Below are 24,243 nucleotides of genomic sequence, written 5' to 3' on the forward strand. Positions count from 1 at the left end.
AAAAAAAAAGGATGCATTCCTAGGTGTGTTTTTTTTTTGGGGGGGGGGGGGGGTTGATATTTAATGGGCCAACCTAATCTGTTAATACAATCTTGTATCTCAGTATGCCTTACCTTCCTAAAGTACTTTGCTGATGGGGCACGGGAGGTGCTGAAATAAGGAAAAAAATGTGAACGGGAAATATGGCATTCTTCAAAATGCCATTTCTCTCTTACCCCAGGAAATGTTGCAACAAAAACATTGGCAGAGAAAGCTTGCAGGGTTAATTGCTCCTTTATGACCTCAGTAGCTCACTGATTAATCCCCCTGCTTGCTTTCCTATTTGCATGTTTAAGAATCCTGAACTCCGACTAGTAAGAGTGGGATACTCCTTGCTGGTTCAAAATATTATCTCCCAACCGTCTGGTGTGTAATTTAAAATCAGTTATGCAGCTACTAGGGAACCACTTGCCCCAAACACATAATTAAAAATGTCACTGCCCAGAAAGCCAATAGGTTTAAGATATTTATTTGACAAACTCGATGGTCCAGAAAAGCTCCTAGTCAGCTTGCTAGAGGAGCAAATATTCTTCTCATCAGTGCCATGGCTATAGTTTTTTGTGGGTTTTTCGTGCTATGAGGCCATGTTCAGAGAATGCTGGCATGGAAGAGAGTGGGGTATATATACTGTTGGTTGAGAGGAAGCAATTTGCATATTGATCTGTGTATTGTTCTGTTGTTGAATTGCAAGGCCTCAGGGTGTCTATTTACTGTAATTAGGAGCCCTGGTGGCGCAGTGGTTTAAATGCCTGTACTGCAGCCATTCACTCGAAACCACAAGGTTGCGAGTTCAAGACCAGCAAAAGGGCCCAAGCTCGACTCAGGCTTGCATCCTTCCGAGGTCACTAAAATGAGTACCCAGACTGTTGGGGGGCAAATTAGCTTACTTGCTAATTAGCTTACTTGCTGTTCACCGCTATGATCTTTGGAATAGTGGTATATAAATAAAACAAATTATTATTATTATTATTATTATTATTATTATTAATGATCCATTGTCTTCTGGGAAACCTCCCTCACCCTGGGTGGTTTTCCCTTTGCATTTGCTGGGTCTTGATTTTGGTGTTTTTCAGGACTGGTGGCCAAACTTTATTTACTTTGAGGGTTTCCTCTTTCCTGTTGAAGTTGTCCAAGTGTTTGTGGATTTCAATGACTTCCCTGTGCATTCTGAACTGTCAAACAGCATTTTATGGTCAGGATGGTTTATAACGTGTTCTGCTACTGCTGATTTTTCTGGCTGACCTAGTCTGCAGTGTCTCTCATGTGCTTTGATTCATGTTGGAACACTGCCTTTGGTGGTCCCTATGTAGACTTGTCTGCAGCAGCATGGTATGTGGTAAACTCCTGCGGCCGTGAGAGGGTCTCTCTTGTCCTTCACTGAGCGCAGAATTAGCTGGATTTTCTTAGTCAGTTTGTAGACCATTTGGAGGTTGTGTTTCCTTACTCTGTCTGTGACTCTTTTGATGTCACCACTATGGGTTTTTCTGGGTCTGAGCTAGAGTAACCATTAGCCTATAGGGCCCAGTATCAAGAATCTGCCGGTCAAACATCAGCTCATTTGAATTTTCTTGGAAATTCTGGAGAAAATTGAGATTATTTTTTCTGTGGATCAGAGCCCTCAGAGCCCCATACCTGCAGTGAATTGGTCAGAACATCATGTTTCCTGATCGCAGCCAATCTGGGCAGGGAATAAGTTTTTTAAATAGTGTAGGCGAGCAAGACATTGGGTCACGAAAACTTATTCTGCTTACTTCCAGCTACTGCTGGCATCTTCTGATTTCATGTTGTAGCAGTGCTGCCCCTGCTCTGCATTCCCCTTATGGTTGTTGACTTCTGCACTATGAGGGAACTTTCCAAGTGTGTGAAGGAGCCACAAAGGGCACCTTAAAAGATGAGCTTCACTATTCATGTCGAATTCAAAACCTGCTATGCACAGTGGCTTAAAACCCTACATTAATAGAGAAAAATAGCTCACTCTCCCACAGCTACAGACCTGGCACATAAGCACAACTGCAATTATGAAGAACCTTGCAGGCCTGTGGTATATCTATTCAGAGCATATGATGATTTCTGTTATTGTACACCTCAGCCACAATACAGCAGTTGGTACAAAACCCATGGCGCATGAAGAGAAAGACCACAGGGAAGTGTGCTTTCCATTCCACATCCCCTCCACAGTTCTAAATGAGGATGAAAGAGGCACGATTACAAAGAACAAACAGCAGTGTTCTTTCACAAGGAAAACGTCTTGCTCCTGTAAGAGCCCAGCAGTACCCATTCCTGCCCAAATGTAGTTCTAAAGAATTAGTATGTCTGCTCCCAGAGTTTATTAGGAAGGCTGAGTCTATATTCAATCACAATGGAGTGTGGGAATGTGTGTCTGTGTGCATGGTTTCTTTAAAAAGAAAAGAAAAGATGTAACAATTCTCACACTACATTGTTTACAATTCACAGATAATGCAGTGAGCTTTAATTGTGCCTCAAAATGTGGTGGTTTTTTTTCCCGTTCTGTATTTTTAAATGGTTCTTTTCACTCTCCAAGATGCGGTTGTCAGTCTAAAATTATGTGGTTACTCCAGTCACAAAAGGGAAAGGAAGGTAACTGTGCCTGCTGTTTTAAATTCCCAATCTGAAGAGCTGCTAAAGGACAGTCCTCCCTTTAAAGGTATCATCTATAGTAATTGAGGGGTTGTCCAACTTGAGTCAATTTTTAAACAAAAAAACCTATAAGAAGTGAAAGAAGGAGACCTCAAAGTTGCCCATCAACAATTACTAGATGGCCTGTCTAGCTGAGTGAGCTGAGTCATACAGGCCACCTGGTTAGTTTCTCTCACCATAGTGAAAGGTGTGGTATTTAAATTATAGTAATTTCAAATATGGACATTTTAAACAACTCTGTTCTCTCTCTCTCTCTTTGGATGATGCATCTCCTCTTTACCGGCAACATGCAAATGACCACCCTAACACTGGAAAGCGAAGCAAATCATCCAGGAGTACAGGAAGGAAACAGAAGAAATGAGAGTCGCTAAAGCTAGGATACAAACCAGAATGTGTGGAAAGGTTTTACATAGGAAAGAAGACTAGGCAAGTTTCAACAACCCATTAGCAAACAAAAGCCCGGGCAGATAAAAAATACTTTATTCCATTAGGGAAGAAAAGAAGAAGAAGCTGTATACCCATTAGCCTCAATTCTGGCAAGTGTTATTGTGATCAGTCCATGAGTTTCAGTTATCTCCCAACAAACAGCCACTGATGGAGGGGGGATCACACTTTTTGCCGGAATTAAGTGTGGCTCTGAACTTCATACTAGAAATCCTAAGGCAAAGAAGACATTGCAGAAAAAAATGTGGCATTTGATTCTTTTTGTGGTAATTTTGACCCAATTTGTTCCCAAACATGTGCGCACACACACACACACACACACACACACACACACACAGCCAGCCAGCTAATGCTCTGGTTGCTGGGTGATGTCCCTAAATTTTCTCAAATCTAAGGAGATCTGAAGAAAAGAAAAGCAATGGCTGGCCATTTTGGCAGGGCCATTCATAGTCATTTGAGACAATCTAAAATGACAAATGTGGTCCCATGATGGCAATGATACCTGGAACATAAGGATATGTGAGGAAAAAGTGTGAAGGCTTTTTATCACGGCAGCATGTCTTGCATCATTGATTCTTACATGTAGCCTTGAGATTTGTGCTACAAATAAGACCCAAGCAGGATACATGTTTATTTTGTTGGGCATAGGTGAGAAGGGATTTTGGATGTTCGATATGTCCCATATTAATGAGAAAAGCTACCATTTCTCTTCTCTATTAAAAGTCCAGGATCCCTGTCCTCTGTGCTTTTGTTTTCCGGGTCATGTCTGAGGAGTTTACTGCATTGCTAAAAACCCCGACTTACCCCTGTCGTATTGAAGTCTATTTTGGGATAACTTTGAGTATCATCATACACAAAATGCTGCTGCCTGGCTAAATCCCAGATAATTTCTGGCTAGAACCATCGCTCAGCTGGCTGATTTGCAATGCCGGGAACTTCCTGGTTTTGAAAAGAGGCTGGCTGAGTGCAGCTTCTAGCTGGAGGTTAACTGGGATTCAGTGGGAGGCAAAAAAACTTGCACAGGCAGCAAGTAAAGGGGACACATGGTCTTCAATGTCTCTACACTAATGCACAAAGCATTGGAAATAAGCAAGATGAACTTGAACTCCTAGTACAACAAAGCAAATATGATATAATAGCCATAACTGAAACTTGGTAGGATGAGTCTCATAATTAGAATGTAGGAATAGAGGGGTAAAGCAATAGGCCAAACAGGAAAGGAGAAATAGCATTATATGTCAGGGGTATTTACACCAGTGAAGAGATCCAGGACACCAATACTGGAAGCCTGGTGGAGAGCATCTGGATAAAAATTAAAGGGGAGAGAAACAACAGGGATGCTATTGTACTACAGACTCCCAAGTTAGATGGAGGAAATGGTTTATGCCTTTCTAGAACAGATGACTACACACTCAGAAAGGAGAGATGTAGTAGTGATGGGTGACTTCAACTATCCTGATATTTGCTGGAAGTCAAACTCAGCCAAATCCTCAAGGTCTACCAAATTCTTCACTTGCCTGGAAGACAATTTCATTGTCCAAAAGGTGGAAGAGGCAACAAGGGGATCAGCTGTTTTAGATCTGATCCTAGCCAACAGGAATGACCTGGTCAATGGGGTACAAGTGGTGGGATCCTTAGGTGGAAGTAACCATGTTCTCCTGGAGTTTGTTATACAGTGGAAAGGAGAAGCCAGGCATAGTCAGACACACATTCTAGACTTTAGGAGAGCTGATTTCAGTAAACTTAGAGAAATACTGGCGGTGATCCCATCGTCAGGAATACTAAAAGAAAAGGGAGTTCAGGATGGATGGGAGTTTCTCAAAAGGGAGATTCTGAAGGAACAATTTAAAACAGTTCCAGTGATAAAGAAAAATGGGACGTGTCTCAAGAAACCAGGATGGATGTCTAAGGAACTTTCAAATGAGCTACGTTTTAAACAGAACATGTATAAAAAATGGAAAATGGGGGAAATCACCAAAAAGGAATTCAAACAAATAGTGAGCACGTGTAGGGGTAAAGTCAGAAAAGCTAAGGTGCAGAATGAACTCAGACTTGTTAGGGAGATTAAGAACAATAAAAAGGGCTTTTGGGGGCATGCCTGCAGCAAAAGGTAGAAAAAGGAAATGGTAGGGCCACTGTGTTGAGAAGATGGCAAATTGTTAATAGAGGACAGAGAAAAGGCAGAATTAATCAACTCCTTCTTTGCCTCAGTGTTCTCAGAAAAGGCAAAGGGCGCTCAACGTGAGGATAATGGAGCAGAGGACAGAATAGGGGAAATTCAGGACATAATAAGTAAAGAGATACTACAGGAATATCTGGTTAATTTAAATGAATATAAGTCTCCAGAGCCTAATGAGCTACATCCAAGTGTATTAAAAGGACTGGCAAATGTAATATCAGAGCCATTGGCAATAATGTTTGAGAACTCCTGGAGAACAGGAGAAGTCCCAGCAGACTGGAGGAGGGCAAACGTTGTCCCCATCTTCAAAAAGGGGGAAAAAGAGGATCCCAACAATTATTGTCCAGTTAGTCTGACATCTATACCAGGAAAGATTCTAGAGCAGATCATTAAACAGTCTGTGAACATCTAGAAGGCAATTTCATAATCACAAAAAGTCAACATGGGTTTCAGAGAAACAAGTCATGCCAGACAAACCTGATCTCTTTTTTTAAATATAAAATTACACGCTTGGTAGATGAAGGAAATGCTGTGGATACAGTATATCTTGATTTCAGTAAGGCCTTTGACAAGGTTCCCTATGACATTCTTGCAAACAACCTAGTAAAATGTGGGCTAGACAAAGTAACTGTTAAATGGATCTGTAATTGGTTGACCGGCCGAACCCAAAGGGTGCTCAACAATGGCTCCTTTTCATCTTGGAGAAAAGTGACCAGTGGGATTCCACAGGGTTCTGTCCTGGGCCCAGTGTTGTTCAACGTCTTTATCAATGACTTGGATGACAGAATTAGGGGCATATTTATCAAATTTGCAGATGACACCAAATTAGGAGGAGTAGCTAACACCCCAGAGGACAGGATCAAAATTCAAAATGACCTGAATAAACTGGAAAGCTGGGCCAAAGCAAACAGAATGATATTCAACACAGAAAAATGTAAGGTATTTCACTTAGGGCAGAAAAACCAAATGCATAGATATAGGATGGGAGACACCTGGATTAAGGAGGATACATGTGAAAGGGATCTGGGAGTCCAAGTAGACCACAAGTTGAATATGAATCAACAGTGTGATAAGGCAGCTACAAAGGTCAATGCGATTCTAGGCTGCATCAATAGAAATATAGTGTCTAGATCAAGGGAAGTATTAGTGCCACTCTATTCTGCTTTGGTCAGGCCCCATCAGGAATACTGTGTCCAGTTCTGGGCACCACAATTCAAAATGGATGTTGAGAAACTAGCGTGTGTCCAAAGGAGGGCCACAAAAATGGTGAAGGGTCTGGAAACCATGCCCTATGAGGAACGACTTAGAGAGCTGGGGATGTTTAGCCTGGAGAAGAGAAAGTCAAAAGGTGATATGATAGCCCTGTTTAAATATTTGAAGGGATGTCATTTTGAGGAGTGAGCAAGCTTGTTTTCTGCTGCTCCAGAGAACAGGACCCAGAACAATGGATGCAAGCTACAGGAAAAGAGATTCCACCTAAACTTTAGGAGGAACTGCCTGACAGTAAGGGCTGTTCGACAGTGGAACACACTCCCTCGGAGTGGAGTCTCCTTCCTTGGAGGTATTTAAACAGAGGCTGGATGGCCACCTGTCAGGGATGCTTTGTTTGGGAGTTCCTGCATGGCAGGGGGTTGGACTGGATGCTCTTGTGATCTCTTCCGATTCTATGATTTCTTCCCAGGAATAGTTTGGAAGAAGCATTTGTATCATGACTAAGAAGAAACAAAGCCAAATAACCTGACAATAAAGCAATTAACTCCTAGGAGACAAATTTCAAATGTTAGATTAGAATTTAGCTTATATTTAGTCATTTAGTTGAAGATTATGTGGCAGTGGTTTATATATTTATGAATGATCCATTAAAACCTTTATCTAATTTTAATGACCAAAAGAAGCTGTGTCTGCGTGGGGTCTAGTCTTATGTATCTGTTCTAAAAGATGCCTTCTCTTCAACAGATATTCCATTCAACAATCCAGATACTTTTCCAAGGTAACTTAAAATAATCTATTTTAAAAAGATTAATTAAGGTTTATGCAGTACTTTTTTTTTTTTGCTTGCTTACAGAATCCAGGATTCTTTTAAGTCAAGAAATATTGCAATGTGGGTGACAACAACAGATAAAACAGGAATAAATGAATAGCAGCAGGCCTCAGAAACTCTATCCCCAAGCAAATAATTCTGAAATGTACCCCACAGTCACAAGGACTTGAAAGACTTTATTTTGAAAAAATTAAAGTGACAGAAAACCACAAACAATAAATGTAAAGGCCAATAACTTATTGGGTGGCACAACTATGCTGGAAATGGTGGCAAGAGTTAAATTGTTGCTGGTGCAATGGCAGAGGTGGGCAGGGTAGCAACAGGGAAACCATTATTGTTGGGAGAGAAAGTGGCCTTGCTAGCTCCTGAGATGCTCAGGAGCTGGCAGAGTAGTTTTCTCTCCAGATAAGAATATCCTTTTCCTTGCCCTCACTGTGTTTCACACTATGGTTGGCATCACCTGGTGTGGTAACCCATGGTGTCACCACCCCTAGACCTCCAATTAAAAAGATTGTATGTACAGCGCTGTGTAAATTTACAGTGCTTTATAAATAAAGGTTAATAATAATAATAATAAATACACCATACAGAGTCCTTAGTAATTTTTTTTTATACTAATGTTACTCAGCATTCATAATTCCCATAGACCACTGAATGTAATGGTAATAGCTGTGTCATAAATGATTAGCAAAATTAATATTATATCTTGAAATTACAATATCATACACACAGCCTAAACGTATTGACATGTACATTGCTTCATGTTGTTAAAATGAAAATTTGGTAAGACATATTATTTCTAAAGAAAATTTTAAAATATTTTTATTTTGAATTAATTATATATATAATTTTATTTTTAATTAAAAATTACACACACATATATATATTAACGTGAGGCCTTTCTTTTCTCCTCCCACTGAGCCTCACCTCACTCATTCCATCTCTTCAGTTTTTTAAAGGAATGCAGATGAATATCACACCCCATTTCTGTAAAAAGGCAGATGCTTAGGATACAGTGGTGTCACCACCTTTAGGGTGTCACCTGGTGTGATCTGCATCCTCCGCATCCCCCACTGACCCTACTGCTGCACACATCCTCCAAATGGTGTACAACACCAACACAGAACTTCCACACATTTCCAACCTAAAACATGCAGAGTTCTTAATCTTGAACATATTTCAAAGAGGTAGATCCCTACCATAGACATACAATCATTCATCCTAAAACTGCTAATAGTCTAGCTGATAACAGAAACAGAGGTTTTTAGAAAATTTATGCAAAACTCTACTTTGCAGGTTTAATGCTAAAGTTACCAGTTCCTACCATCTGAATTCCAATCTAATTGCTTTTGTCCATCAGAAAAAGGAAGAGAAAAGATGTTTAAATCATCCCAATAAAATTATAATTCCATCTGAAATAAGTGAGGAGGATAACAATAGACATCGGTGATATCTGAAATTGGTAAGTGAAACTGTCAGATCAGGAATTGTTCATCAGACAGCACTGCACCTCAGGAACAAAAGGGCTGGTGAAGTGCTTTAGGAGTAAAAAGCCTTGCCAATTGACATTTTCCATCTTGATTATTATTGTATGCCTTCAAGTTGTTTCAGACTAATGGAGACCCTAAAATGAATCTTGGCATGATTTGTTAGGAAGGGGTTTGCCATTACAGTACTTTCCTCTGAGGCTGAGAGGCTGTGACTTGCCCATAGCTGCACATCTGGTTTCCACGGCTGAGCAGGGATTTGAACCCTGATCTTCTGGAGTCCCAGTCCAACACTCAAGCCACTACATTACACTGACTCCTCCGTATGTTTTAAAAATGCATTAGCAAAATGTTTAATGGGTACATCGAACTTAAATGTAAATGTATTTATTACAAAGGTATATTTATTCATCATGGGAGATCCAGTGTGGTGTAATCGTATCCACTAAGGAACTGGGCCTGGCTGCAGATGTCCAAGAAACATTATAGATTTGTACTGGTTTTATATTAGTTTAAGTCATAGCTCTGAAGCCACAAGGAACCTTGGAAATTGCACTTTAAAGAATAGGTTCAAATAGGTTCAAAGAATAGTATGGCAGACTAGAAATCACCCCCTCAATAAAATCTCTTTTACCCAGAATGTTAAATTAAACATCAGTCATGTTTCCAGTTGTTTATGTGATATGTCCCACTTCTACTACTGTATCGCCAGAAATTTCATGTGGGACATGGGGTGTGTGTATGTTTAAAGCCCCTCCACATCATGCACTTGGGAAAACTGTACATATTCTGAGAAAATGCTATGCTAAAATCATTAACAGTTTGTACATCACTAAAGCACCAAATATAGAAGTCTTGAATGTAAAATATGAATTCTTCTTCAAGCCACTGAGTAATACAAATGCATTTCTGTATCAATTTGGAAGTATTTATAGTTGAATAGCATTGCCCCTGGATGTTAAAATAATTTGCACAGTGCTGCCGTAGTCCACGTTCTTCAAGATGACAAAATCACAAGTTGTTGATGGAGAAAAGAACCACTGTTTCAATGATGTAGACTTCCAACCTTAGGCACTATGTAGGTCCCTATCCATGGTCATGTCACATTTTGCCCATTGGATGGTTTGAAAGGCTTATCCTACAAGTCAGGTCACTTGAATGGCAGTGAGGAAAAGAATAGCTTTCCCATTTAGAAGAGGTTTCTCATTTAAACCACTACATTTGGCCGTGGCCCTGTTCTTAATAGCTGGATAAGCATAATTTCTCTCACAACAATGATTACCTATCTTGTCCAATTATTTTTCATCTCACGTTGGAAGAAATCTGAGGTATCACCTTGGAAGCACTCAGTTTATACAATTATTTTTATGTTCTAGTCTAAATATCATAATATTTATATGACAATGCTATTTTATTTGCAAGACCAGAAGTACTTGCAAATCTCAGAAGCATTGAAAGAAGCATTAAAGGTTATGATGGGAACCAGAAGAGCTCACTTAATGAGGGTCAAGAGATACCATCTGTTGCCATACACACAAAGGCACCGTTGTAATAGTATGCGTAGTTGTTTGGTACAGAGATGGCTCATCTTCTTCCCTTCCATAACGGGTTTCTTGACTTTAAAAAAATCAATATCCAGTACAATATTGACATTGCTGGCATGCACACATAGACGTTTTTCTGCTCTTCGGTCCATGATTTTTAAAGTGACTTTGCTATCACAACTCATCAGTTTCTTGATACTCTTTGATCATGCTCAAATACTCTCAAACACAGACCTTCTGTTTGTCTTGTCCATACTAGTAATAACCTATAGGTTCTATACCTCAAGCACCCCCATCCTGTCCCTGCCTTTTAACTTGTGCTTATCTCTCACTAGACTGGTACTACTATATCTAGGTTGCATATTTCAGATTCTAAATAGGGGTTCAGATTATCAAACATGCTGTTTAAAAACAAAAGAAATTTTCAGATCATGCAAGTATTACTCTTTTGAAACAGAAGTCCCAAAGGCTTGAACAAGCATGGCCAGTGGCCACTGGAAGGGGATTCCAAAACTGATATAGCCCAGACCTAGCTTTGCCACTTCAGTGAGATTAAGGGGGTACAAAGAAAATGCCAGCAAGCAGAGGGAGGTGTCAAGAGTGCTTACTGCCTCCAGAAGTAGGAGCAGTGCGATGAAGGTACACTGATACCACAATGGAACAATTACTGAAGAAAGTAAAGGAAGAAATGCCAATGCTGGATTAATGCTGAACATTAAAAAAAAATGACCATGGAAGGTCTACAAGAATTCACTCTAGACAACAAGGAAATTGAAATAGTCAAAGAGCTCCCATAACTTGGATCAAATATTGATAAGAACAGAGACTGTAGTCAAGAAATTAGGAGAGGACTAGGATTGGGAAGGACAGGTATGAATGAACTGGACAAAATCATAAAGTGTAAAGACATAACACAGAACACTAACGTGAGGCTAGTCCAAGCCACTGTGTTCCCCATCACCATGTATGGATTGTGGGGCTGGAAAGTGAAGAAAGCTAATAGAAAGAAAATCAATTCAATTGAGATATGGTGCTGGAAAAGGATGCTGGGGATACTGTGGATGGCCAACAAGACAAATAAATGGGTTCTAGAACAGATCAAGACTGAACTCTTCCTGGAAGCCAGGATGACTAAATTGAGGCTGTTGTACTTTGGCTACATCATTAAAAAAACAGGAATCATTGGAAAAGACAATGATGCTAGGAAAGATAGTAGGAAGAGAAGAAGATCACATGCCAGACGATTAGACTTGATCAGGGAGGACATAGGCCTTGGCCTGCAAGACCTAAGCAGAAAGGCTGAAGACAGGGAGTTGACTCAGGAGCAGTTAATAAAAACAAAGAGAGAAGGAGAATTCACACTGATCATATAAATGTTTTCTACATATGTAATACTTTGACTATGTAAACTGCATTATGACTTCAGCTGCACTCTCTAGTTTAGCTCAGCTTTTAATTGTCTGCTTCATGTACATTTTGAGATGTTTTTATACATGCTTTTGAAACACTAGACAAACTGGAATAACATGAAGATAACAAAGATAACCTGGTTATACCAGGGCTGGTATAAAGATTAGTAATGTAAATATGCTTTCTAGACATTCAAACATCATATGAATTGGACAGTGGGACACACGTTTGTACCAGTGTGAGGTGCCATGCATGTCAGAGCCAAGGAAAAATATGAATATGAATTATGAATAAAAAATGCAGAGGACTGAATTTTGCAGCCACCCGTTTTAATATGAATTAATCAATTTTCAAAATGTACAAGCAGACTATAATGCGTCTGATGTTCCAATAATGCTTGGGCAATTACTTTAGCAACTTTAATTTGGGCTGAACATGCTCAGAATTGCTCACTGCAGTTTTAAATAAAATTAAAACCAAATGTTAGAATTTACAGTAAAAGCAGACTAAGGCTTTGATACACATTTTGGCCAAGACACTACACTGAAGCATAGCTTCACCTGTGCAACTCTGTCCTTTTCCCTCCACACACTGGCTGTCAGCCCTAGGAAGGGCTGCTGGTACTACTTGCCAGTGAGAAGCAGAGAGGCATTTCAGACCATGAAACAGCAACTGGATTTAAACTCAGTAGTTATGGTGAGAAAGAAGGGTGAATCCATCCTCCATTTCCTTCTCCAGGGAGGTCAAAGCAGCCATTGTCTTCATGGTCTAAATTGCCTCCCCTTCCCACTGGTTAGAAGTAGTAGCAACAACCTCCTCCCCAACGCAAGCTGCCTAGAGAGGGAGGTTTGGGAACAAAGAAAAGAGCAACAGCCACCCATGCCTCATCCAAAAGCAACATATGCACACAGAAGCCCAACTTACATCAAGTGATTGTCACTAATAGGATACTGGTCTTCATGTATTTAAAAATTTATTATTATAAGACATTCAGTTCAGTAATTGTCATGGGAGTGTACAACTTAAAATGAAACTCTAAATAGAAATAACAGTTTAAAAACAGCAATACCCCCCCCCATGATCTCGTAAAAAACAAATCTCAAGTATAACAAATCTAAACAATAAAAGGCTCAGGTAATATTTTTTTAAAAAAACAGACCTTTGCCTTGTGCCTGAAAAACATCAACATCTGAGCCAGATGAACCAGTATTTCACAGCCAGTATACCACAACTGTGAAAACATCCATCATGACTGCTGCCCACCTCACCTCAGAAGGCAGGGGAATTCAAAACAGCCACCAAGGATGATCTTGCAACTTCACCACAGGAGAAGGCAGAGCATGATGCATAGGATTGCATCCTGTAACTTAAGAGGAGCTTTGCAAGAGGTTAGCTGCCAGAATTAGAATTTTAAAATTTAAAAGCATATGCCTTATTTAATACTGACATGCAACTCGGCCCAGTTTCAGTGTTGGCCCCAATCTGAAAGAGCAAAGAATGGGGGTGGAAAGTATAGGAGCATGTAATTGTAACTGAGCTCAGTAGGTGAGTTTGTGTAATGTGTTTACAGCTCACATGGTAGGAAAACTGAGGTGGGCACAGTAATTTACAATTTCCATGCTTTTTGATGCATGGTGTGAATTTATAATCACCTCTTTCTTTTAAGCCCATAAAGATTTTTTTTTTAAAAAAATCTTAATGTCAACATTCTGTGCCATTTTTATTTTGCATTTCTCTGATCCTAAGCTATGATAAAATCCAAAGGAACTTTTCATGCACAGGTCCTACTTTCCAAAGAAGCAAGTGCAGTCTAATACAGTGGCATCTGGGCACTCACCTGTCAGTAGGGACTCAGAGTTTAATCTGAATTTTGAAGCAGATATCTAAAATGCTGAATCCAATTCCTATTTTCAGTATTAGTTTCACTATCTTGGGTGCTTCTTTTAAAGTTCAGAGTAAAATCTGGAGTGGCATTAAAGCCAATAGCTGCAACTGATTGAATTTCAATGATTCAGTCAGTATCACTGCCTGGCTGGCAGAGGCGTTCTCTGCTCACTGGACTGGTATGTCTACACCAGTGATGGCAAACCTATGGCACGCGTGCCAGAGGTGGCACTCAGAGCCCTCTAGAAAGCCAGAGGGACATGGCACTTTGCAATAAATAAGTGGGTTTTGGGTTGCAGTTTGGGCACTCGGCCCCTAAAAGGTTCACCATCACTGGTCTACACCTTGCCAAGGAAGGTGCTTTGAGTCAGACCTGTTCAAGTCTTCAATCATTGCCATTTTTTCACATACTAAAAGATCATTTCAAACTGTACCTGTCATCTGTTAAGGGTTCTTCCTATGCCTACTGTCACTCCTAAATTTTCACAGTAACACTTGAATCTTAGTTCTAGTCTTTACATCAAGGTAGACTCCTCTAGAAAAGAAATTTTAACAACCCTAAGTGCTTTTTGCACTTGTTGCTTTGAGTTATCCCATCACAGCCTTAACACCACCATCTCCTTTGCTCTCATCATGACACAGCACAGACCTTGCTCCTGTTTCCCATAGCCTGAGGGAGTTGCTCTTCACCAATTTACAACAATGTGAAGGAGAAATGTCTCCTCATAGGGCTTTAGGGAGATAAAAGCCGCACTCTCACATCAGTCCTGAGTCTGGCAGGATATACATCTTAAACGAGAGCAAAAGAGAATCACAGATCCCTAATGAATAATCTGAGAGGAATATATTTTGAAAGACCATTTTGTTGCCTTGTTTGCTGTGAATTGTTTGCACAGCATCAAACAATCCTATTCTCTGTCGGAAAAAAAATAATAACACAAAGCTTTTTATAAATGGCTCAAGAGGACCTTCAAAAGAAAAGAGCTACTGAAGTTAAAAACATCCAAATTGGCCTCTAGAATATGGATGCCCATTTGAGCATTGAACATACATTCGGACCTTCATAGCCACCGATTTATTTATTTATTTATCCATGGATTCAACCATTCGCAGCTTGAAAATGTTCGAAACATATATAAACTCCAAAAGGCAAACCTTAATGTCGACATCTGATATAAGGGGCACCATTTTACTATGGTGGCTTCAGCATCTACAAATTTTGGTATCCACGGGAGGTCCAGGAAACAAACGCCATTGGTTACCAAGGGTGCACTGTATATGTGAGATTGCAAGCATGCCTTTGTTTCAATTACAGAAAACATTCAGATAGCACCAATGTGGTGGAATAAAGCTTGAATGCATCCAAATACTTGAGTCCACCATTTTCCTGCATTTCAAGCTTTCCCTTAAATTTACTCTCTGTGTTACTATATGGTGGCCAAGACCATATAGTAAAAATGATGGGGAAAGGACTTCTTTTTTTGGAGTATCTCTCTCTCCTGCTACCCCCATCATTTTTTGAGCTCTTTAGCGCTGCTACTCCTGCGTTTTCAATTCACAAGGAGTTGAAAGAGGCCACTTCTACAGCTCATTGCATACCTCACTAAGTTGTCATAGCAACTGGAATTTTCAAAGTTTATTTTTCCCTCCGTGACCTGATATTACACTGCATATTCCAATGCATGCACACACATACAAAAACACACATTGATACACAACATGGGCTTTCATCACAATTTTTCTCTAGGAATTACACTCTCATATAAACTGAAAATGTGGCCCTCACTGGAATAAAATATGCCAACGTGTTTCAGCGTCAGTCCTCCTTCTCCTCACTCTACTGCACTATTTTTCTCTGTCCTAAGGATGATTCTCCTTCATAAATTCCTCACCTCCTTTCTCAATAAACAATTCTTTCTTTGAGCATCTATTTCCTAGATGGTACCTGGAATATAGTTCCAGGTTCCAGTGTGCAGTCAGCAAACGCGCCTTTTCTTTCTTGGAAACACACACTAATGCCAGTTCAGCACTTTTAATATTAATTGTGGATATGCAATCTTATTCATCATGTCTCAAAACTGGCTGGGGCAAAAAATTAAATTAGGCAAAGCTTAAAAGATTGCCATGTCAGTTCAGTAGCAGCCTCTTGGAGGAGATGGAAATGAATGCAACAAAGGAAACCTGAAAGAAGGAAGAGCTTAACACAAAGTAGTGTTGGCAAATTGATCCTTTAATTATAACATTTGCTGTTTCTTTCAAAGGTTTAATAGAAGGGGGTTGTTTAAAAGAAAGAACTCCTAAGATGGAGACAATTGGATTTAATATTATCAGTAAGAATACAGGCAGGCTAAAAGTGGGTCTAATTTACTTTTCCATTTAAAAGAGTAACAAGGGGATGTCTTTTCAAGTAACAAGTAACTTTCTGACTTTGGCACCCAAGCTAAGGAGTCCTGTTTTCCAGCCCCCTCAGTCCTTTTAGACCAAAGTAGAAACAACACATTATGGTTGAAGGGTACCTGCCACTGAGAGATGTAGAGCAAGGTGCCACCAATATAGTGATGATACCAGATCCACTGAATTAGGAGAAGCAGGGTCTGGATTCAGTGGCGGGCCAAATGATGGCCAATATGTTAAGCCACAATCCTGGCAAAACAAAGATCATTATGGATGAGTAGGTCCTATGACTAAGAAGGTAGAGAGGTTGGTAGATAATGCACTCTAGTAGTTGAATAATTTCAGACGTAAATCACAATCCTAATCACTGCTTAGATAGGGAGCACTTCGGCATGTCCTTAATTGTTCTTCAAAGAAACTTTCCAAGTTGTGGTGAAGCTAAACACTCAGGCCAAAATAATCTCAGGTTCTATGACATTTATAAATCCAAAACAGCTCAAAGGGCAGGTAAGTAGTAGCCACCAGTGGACTACATCCAATTATCCCCAAAACCTTAACAAGCTAATAATAGAAATTTGGCCTTCCTGCTCTCTTTCGGAGATTGCTTGCCAGCATTACTAGGCCTGGCTTTTTTTTTTTTTTTTTTGGGGTCAAACCCAGCAATATCTGGTTCAAAGTTTGGACAAGCTCTTGGTTCTATTGATCTATTGCTGATGAAAGCTAGACACCTATCTCACACTGATTCCATTCATCTTCCCATGGGAAGGAAACTCTAGTGGAAGGAAAGGAGATGCCAATCAATATTTCCTGGCAGCAAGACATCAAACACAATGAAGATGAGCAGTGGATCAGGCACAAAGTCTGAATGCTTAAAGAACTTTGGCATTGTCACACACCACAATAATACATTTCAACCCTTGCTTTCCTTTCTAGAGGCACCACATAGAGAAGGGGTGGGAGTTGGGTGGCCCACAAGCCATATGGAGCCCATGAAGTCTCCAGAGTCTATCTCACATGGAGTCCACATGCCAATAAAAATGTTTAAGCCCAAAGATGGGCCGGGGGGTTATGAATGGCCAAATATAGTGGAGCAGGTAACTGGAGGAGGCCCTAGGGCCATTTCTCTACTCTGGGAACCACAAAGACTGCCCCATGTGGCAGCCTTCTGGTGGCTGGATGTCCACTGTTGGTTTAAAAAAGCAGGTATTTCTGGATGTTAAACAATCTGCAAATTAGATTGTGGGGGCTATTTAAAAGGAAAATGCTAGGAGAGAATTAGATTGTGGAGAGGGTAAAAGGATAGTCCCGGAAGTGTGAAGGGATTGAGGACTGCAAAGACAGCTAGAAAGAAGAAAAGCACAAGGAGCTTCAGGGCTCTACTTTGCCTAAACCCGAATTTTAGATTGCAGCGTTCCCAAGTTTCTCTCAGGGCCAAAATAGCCTCTTCACCATCATCACCACCACCACCAGTAGAAATGACTTTCTTGTCATTTCTAATTTTGAAAAAGTGGCAAGTGCAGCCTACCAAGGTCCGAGGGTGGGGGCGAGATGAACAATGGAACAGATGTAGTTCTTGTACCCTAATTTAATTTCCCTACCTCTAATTGAAGGCAAAACCAGAACTTGTTACTCCACTCCTATGTTTCAGACAACATGAGATGATTCCTCTGGAACACTCACATCTCTGGCCAACTAATTCACAACAGACACATCAAGCAACTATTTCTATAAACACTATTTACAAGTTATGTATATTGAAAGCAAAAATCTCTATGCTTCACATATAGGTGAGTGTTTTTTGTAACAGTGCTACAGTTATTTTAAAAAAAAATACTAGGCAGTGCAACCCTATATCTATCTCTTCAACAGTGAGTACCATTGAGTTCAGTGTGGCTAACTTGGGTTCAGGTGCAGGAAAGGGAAGTATACTGATACTTTTCATGTCAGGATGCCAACCAGGAGATGCTCATGATACAAAAGCCCTCCTTTCCTACAGTGAAGGAACAATAATGGTGCTGCTTGTTGGAGCCAGCAATCACCATTTACAAGGAACATATGTTTAAGGGTTTACAAATGATTAGCAGCAGAGCTGCTTACAAAATGTTGCCTAAAGTGAAAGCCAAAGTCAAAGAGGCTGTTTCTCATCAGGCAAAATAGCCAAATGATTTTAAGGGAGGCCAAGAGAGCTTTAAAAGGGCTAACAAAATTCCTTATGGAGATTGTCACTTTGTTTTATTTTTAATGACATTCAAAGCAAACGTGGAAATTCCTGCTATGCAGAAAATTTTCTTTTTTAAATCACAGCTCCCAGAATCCCTCAAGTGAGTGTGGCCAATGGCAATAGTGGCTAAAGAACTGTGGTAGTTGTGATCCAAAAAGGTAACTTTTCCAAGATATGAGTGAAACTATTGTAGGAATTTTGATGGACATTTGTCTTAGAGAAATTCGTCTGAACAGATTCACACAGACTTATTAAACTGTCAACAAACTGAGGGCTTGAGATCAAAGACATATAGTCAGTCTAGTCACAGTTGTTCTTGTTGTGCACCTCCAAGTCATTTCTGACTTCTGGTGACCCTAAGACAAACTTATCATAGAGTTTTCCTGGAAGAATTTGTTTATGATGAATTGCTCTTGCCTTCCTCTGACAATGAGAGAATGTTCCCAGTCGGTTTCTATGGCGAAGTGGGGATACGAACCCTGGTCTCCCAGTGTCCTAGTCCAACATTCACACCATTAGATTGCACTAATCTCTTTATTCATAGGTTTTTTTCTCCTCGTTGCAGCCATTGATGTTCCTGCACAGGGTGACACCTGGTGCAAGAAGTGGGACTTCTGGGAGCGGGACTTCTGGTCTTCGACTTCTGGAAGAGTTTTCGGGTTGGGGAGCACCAGATCAATGCACCTGCTCAGCCCAGAGGAAGGTCTGTGCAGGCTCCAGGAGTGCCCACACAGCCTGGAACAGCGTCTGCACAGGCCCCAGGAGCTCTCACATGGCCCCAGGAGCTCCTGCATAGGCCCAAGGGGCAACTATTCAGGCCCCAGAAGCACCCACATAGCCTCAGGAGCTCTTGCACAGGCTGAAGCAGTGTCTGTGGGGGGGCGAGCCGACCGGATGTCACCCACCCCTTCTGGGGTGTCACCTGGTGTGGTCCGCACCCCACCCCCAGGATTGCAGCAATCCTAAATGACTCTAAACAAAAGGAGGCACAGGGCTTTGGTGTTATGTGAAGATGAGATCCATTCCATAGAAGATTATGATCACATAACCTTGTACTTCACAGGTTTTTACCAATGGTGCTGAGCTAGAAAACTTGCTATTAAAATAAAGAGGATCTGAAATTCTTAAGGATTCCATGGATTCTGCCTTACATAATGTTCAATGATTTGCAAAAGAATTGTGGCATGCAATGTTTCAGAAGTTGTGTCATTTAAGTGGAACAAAGAACACAGGCATTAGGGCTAGTTTCTTGTTGTTGTTTTTTTGTTTTAATTACCAGTAAGAGCCATTTTTCATGAAAAAAGGGGGGACTTTGCAGAGGACAAAAATGGAAGATGCAGCTCTCTATGATTTTACACAGGGATATTATCCCCCCCCTTCCCTCCTCTATAACCCACCTCTGGTCTAGATGTATACATGTGTTCAAATTATTATCAAGCTCTTCACATATGTTAGTCATTTATTCTCAAATCAATGTTTGGCTAAATTGTGTCATAATAATTAGTATTTTTTGTGTGTGTTCGTTATATGCAGTTGTGATTTTTCACCCTCCACATGTGTCTTGTTTTGTAATTTTTTTATATTTGTAATAATTTTTTAAAAGAGAATAACACAAAATGGGCCTGTCAACATATTTGTGTTCTCTGGGTTGAAGGGTGAGCCTCAATCAAACACATAAAGCTACTTTATACAAAGTGACACTACTGGCTGATCATGAGTCTCCAAGGACTCAGGAAGACCTTTTCCATCTCTGCTGTTTTCTGAGGTTCTTTAAAAGATGTTATGGATTAACCTGGGACAACCTGCATACAAATAGTATGCTCTCACATCCACTCTTCCACATATATGGCAAATTACATAGGAATGCCATAACACCCACTGCCATAATTTCTCTTCCCTCTTTGGTATAACATCTAAAATCATTCAGTTACATTGCTTCCTTGTCCCTGCTACATACGGCTGGCTGCTATTGGTCAGGAAAGAGAAACTCACCATGTGATGATGTTGCATCAAGTATTAGTGGTCTAAGTTTACAGTACCCTATGACAGTGATGGTGAACCTTTTAGAGGCCGAGTGCCCAAACTGCAACCCAAAACCCACTTATTTATTGCAAAGTGCCATGTCCCTCTGGCTTTCTAGTAACAAACTCTGGCAAACTCTGTGCTGGGGCGATGGCACAAGTGCCCACAGAGAGGGCTCTGAGTGCCATCCCTGGCACACATGCCATAGGTTCACCATCACTGCCCTATGATATGAATTCTTCTAACCTTACTAGATCCACTTCTCAATTGTGCCCAAAGTCCAAACTTCCATCTCCTCTCTCTTTCATTTCCAGATTTTCCATCCTCTCCTTCCACTTGCTCCCCTGCCTCTCTCACAAGCATTACTGTAAACATGAGGTAGTCTTGTGCTATCTGGAGTTATTTGAAAAAGTCCAGAGCATGAAGTAGGGAAAATAAATATCCCAACTGTGCAGAAGGAGTCAGAAATCATCCACAGCCATTTTAAAAGTAGGAAATGAAAAAGAATAGCATATCCAGAGGAAAGTCATTAAGTGCCACATAATTATAGAGCTGGTTGGGAGACTGGTTAATACCCCATTCACTCTAGGTGAATTTAGAGAGATTTCTTTCTTTTTCCTCTGAAATGAAGCATTTTTCACACAAGATGCATCAAGCTGAGCCATTGATGTTGTGCTGACTGATCCCCAGACATTAATAACCTAGAGTTATGAATGCCTCTGTGTGACCTGAGCAGACACTGGAGGCTTACCCAAAGAACATTCAGCCATCCCAAGTGCCATTTTGCTTCAGCTGTAGCATTTATTCATGCTCTTTCTCAAAATTGTCCTTGGAGCTGTTTATAGCACTTCACTGATGTTTAGTGTGGTTTGTAGCTGGTCTGGATAAAACAAATAATGTTCTCAAAGGTCAAATTCAGTTAAAATGATTGCAAGTCATGATCATTATCATGACTGGAATTAGCTGCAGAAGCTCCTACTCTTTCTCCTCTGATACACCAACAAGTAGAAGACTGGAAGCTTTTATTTCCATTTTTTATTCAATGCAACTTATCATTTCTTCAAAACTGAAAAAGCTATGGTTGATGTTAACTTCAGTTATTTGAAATAAGTCAAGTTTAAACTCTGGGTTACTAAGCTGGTTTGTTTTTAGCAAGACATTGTAAAGATCATAGTTTAGGGGTCATATGTATACTGCGGGAAATCAAAAAGATAAGAAAATGCCACCAAACAATACTCCTACACATACCAGGAAGGCGAAAGAGTAGGAAGAGGTGTGCATCAATTCGTGTGAGAACACAGTAAATTGCAGCAAAACCTACACAGGTTGTTGTCAGGCTTCATGTTGTTTAAGTCCAACATGCCAGGTTGACAAAAAGAAGGAAATGGTCCCACTGGAAGTTTTGCAACAAACATTGTCCAGAACAGTCGTGTACATAGTGGATGAAATTGGAAGTAAGCAAAAAAGTGGTGGGGAGAAATATAAAAACTGATTGGGGGAAAGGTGTTGAAAATCTGAGAATCCCCAGCTTTACAGTCAACATTTACTGGGTCAGAGAAGCAGCTAGTATACCAACTATGAAGCTATGAAGGTCCCAGATGAACTCACCATTCCACTGATAGCACAATATATTTCCTGTTTCCAAGAGTTTGTGTTAAATGACTGAACCAGAAGATTCTAGATTGATAGATATAGTACAATGGGCCCTTGCTATCTGCTGGGGTTTGGTTCCAGGATCCCCCATGGATACCAAATCCATGGATACTGAAGTCCCATCGAATACAATGGCACAGTAAAATGGTCCCCTTATATAAAATGGCAAAATCAAGGTTTCCTTTTGGGAATTTATATTTTTTAAAAAATATTTTCACACTGTAGATGCTTGAATGCATGCATTAAGAAATCTGGGGATATAGAGGGCCGATTCTATTCTCTTGATGGTGCTCTGCTCATATATTCTAAATAATTGTATTGTTCTGAACTGGTTTAGATTGTTCATTATTAGCATTTAGCATTACCTGGAGTGCTCAGGCATATCTGTCTCAATGCCTATATGCTTATATGCTTAGAAATACAATTTATTTGGAATATACAATCCAGTGTTATTTGCAAAAGCTGATTTTTCACTCTTCATAATTATAGAGCAGGTAAAACCAGTGTTAAAAGTGAACATACAGAGTCAGGTGTAGAATATAGCAAGCCAGAATGGAAAATGGAGTACATCATAAAGCCATAACTTTGACACAAACACAAATCTTCAAATTTGAAACAAACACACATCTTCTAGTTTGGAACAAGCACAATTCTTCAATTTGCTCCTATTACCATCACCATCCTTTTGTCCCAGTAAGCCTAATATTCTCTACCCACAAATTCTTCCATTTCAGCGCTAAGTGTGTGCATACACAGTGAATTGTGGAAAGGTAAAAGCAATGTATACATGCTCTGAACAACCTATCTCTTCATATAATCTGAGGTTTATCCCTCCCACTAAAAGCAAACTCTGCAACTGAATCAGGGTACAAAATAAGCTTTTTAATCTTTAGTTTGGACCTCCAAATTAAATGATGTATCATCTTCTCTGGTCCAGCATGGGAAAAAGTCAAGGAAGTTAGGAGGGGTAGGGACACCAAGGTCAAGAGCAAATAGAGGAATCCTCTCCCTCCACAACATGGTTAGGAAAATCCAGATAGACTGGTTCTTGAAATCATATTTTTAAGCTACAATTTGTACTTTGCCTTTTGGTTTATAGACATTTTTATCTCCTCACCCCCCCCCCCCCCCCCATGATTAAATTAATTAGAAAGAGGTTTTTTGAAAGGAAAATTTAAAGCCTGAAAGGCTGAAAAGGAGTAATCCTTAACCATCCTTAACTAACAGTGCCAACTTGAATCCACCATACAATATTGTCAAGTTTCACTCCCATGCTTCTTCACAGAACTCAGGGAAGAAAAAAAGGGGGACTAGAGAAGGTGCAAGGAAGGAATCTGATTTCCTTCAGCATGTTGTTCTCTCATTTTACTCTTTCACACACTCTTAGCTCCTGATATCATTTCAGAACATGCCCATGTGGCCACACAGATACCAGAAGCCTCTGCAGCCATGGTTACCAGAAGCACCATGTCTTTTCAAGTCCTAGCTGATGGTTTGCATTAAAACTCCATTTCCTCAGATTTTTTTTAATTATGGAGCTTCCATTTACATACATACAAACAACAACAAACCACATTATCTTAATCTCATTCACTCAGGCCATGCCCATACAATGATTCATCCTCACATTATGTTAAGTGTCCTTTCAGTGGCTGCACTGATTTCTTGGACCAAAAGTCTTGTTCCTTATATTCAAATTAATGAGTAGGCTCTCTTTGGGTTGTGTGAAATGTCTGGGAGTAAAGAGACAGACACCAAGCTTTGATAGATCCTGGACACAGGTGAAGCCTCCCTTCCACCACATGACCAAGAAATGAATCTTCTTGACTATTCCCTAGCATAAGATGCTCACTATTTCATATTAGAGTTGTGGGATAACTATACTTGCATTATACTTACCTCTGACCATGATTTGGGGATAAAGTTATTCAGGAAGAGCTTCGATTTTGTTCTAGTAAAGGTGCTTCTCTACAGTTTTAGAATGTGGGGGTCTAAGATGTCTGTTTTATTATTCTTGTAATAATTTCAATGGCCTGACCCACAGACTCTATACAACGAATTCGGTATAGTCACCCGTAGAACAGATGGGATGGGGCAATGCTCAAATTATAGGGAAACTTTTAAGGAGTTGTGTCTGCCTCCACTTATAGTCAATTTATGGTCCTTGCTTCTAGACTTCTAAAACAGGGGATCATTGCAAAAAGATAAAAGGATGCCACATCTGACATATCACATCTGCATGAATTTAGGCTGCTTTTAGGAAAAAG

General features: G+C 40.1%; 1 protein-coding gene across 1 annotated transcript in view; it reads right to left on the reverse strand.

Annotated features, from left to right (window-relative positions):
• The window catches only part of CACNA1E (calcium voltage-gated channel subunit alpha1 E), a 378,294-nt gene that overhangs the window by 145,582 nt on the left and 208,469 nt on the right, over positions 1 to 24,243 (reverse strand).

This window comes from Sceloporus undulatus, chromosome 4, assembly GCF_019175285.1.
Source record: "Sceloporus undulatus isolate JIND9_A2432 ecotype Alabama chromosome 4, SceUnd_v1.1, whole genome shotgun sequence".
NCBI lineage: Eukaryota > Metazoa > Chordata > Lepidosauria > Squamata > Phrynosomatidae > Sceloporus > Sceloporus undulatus.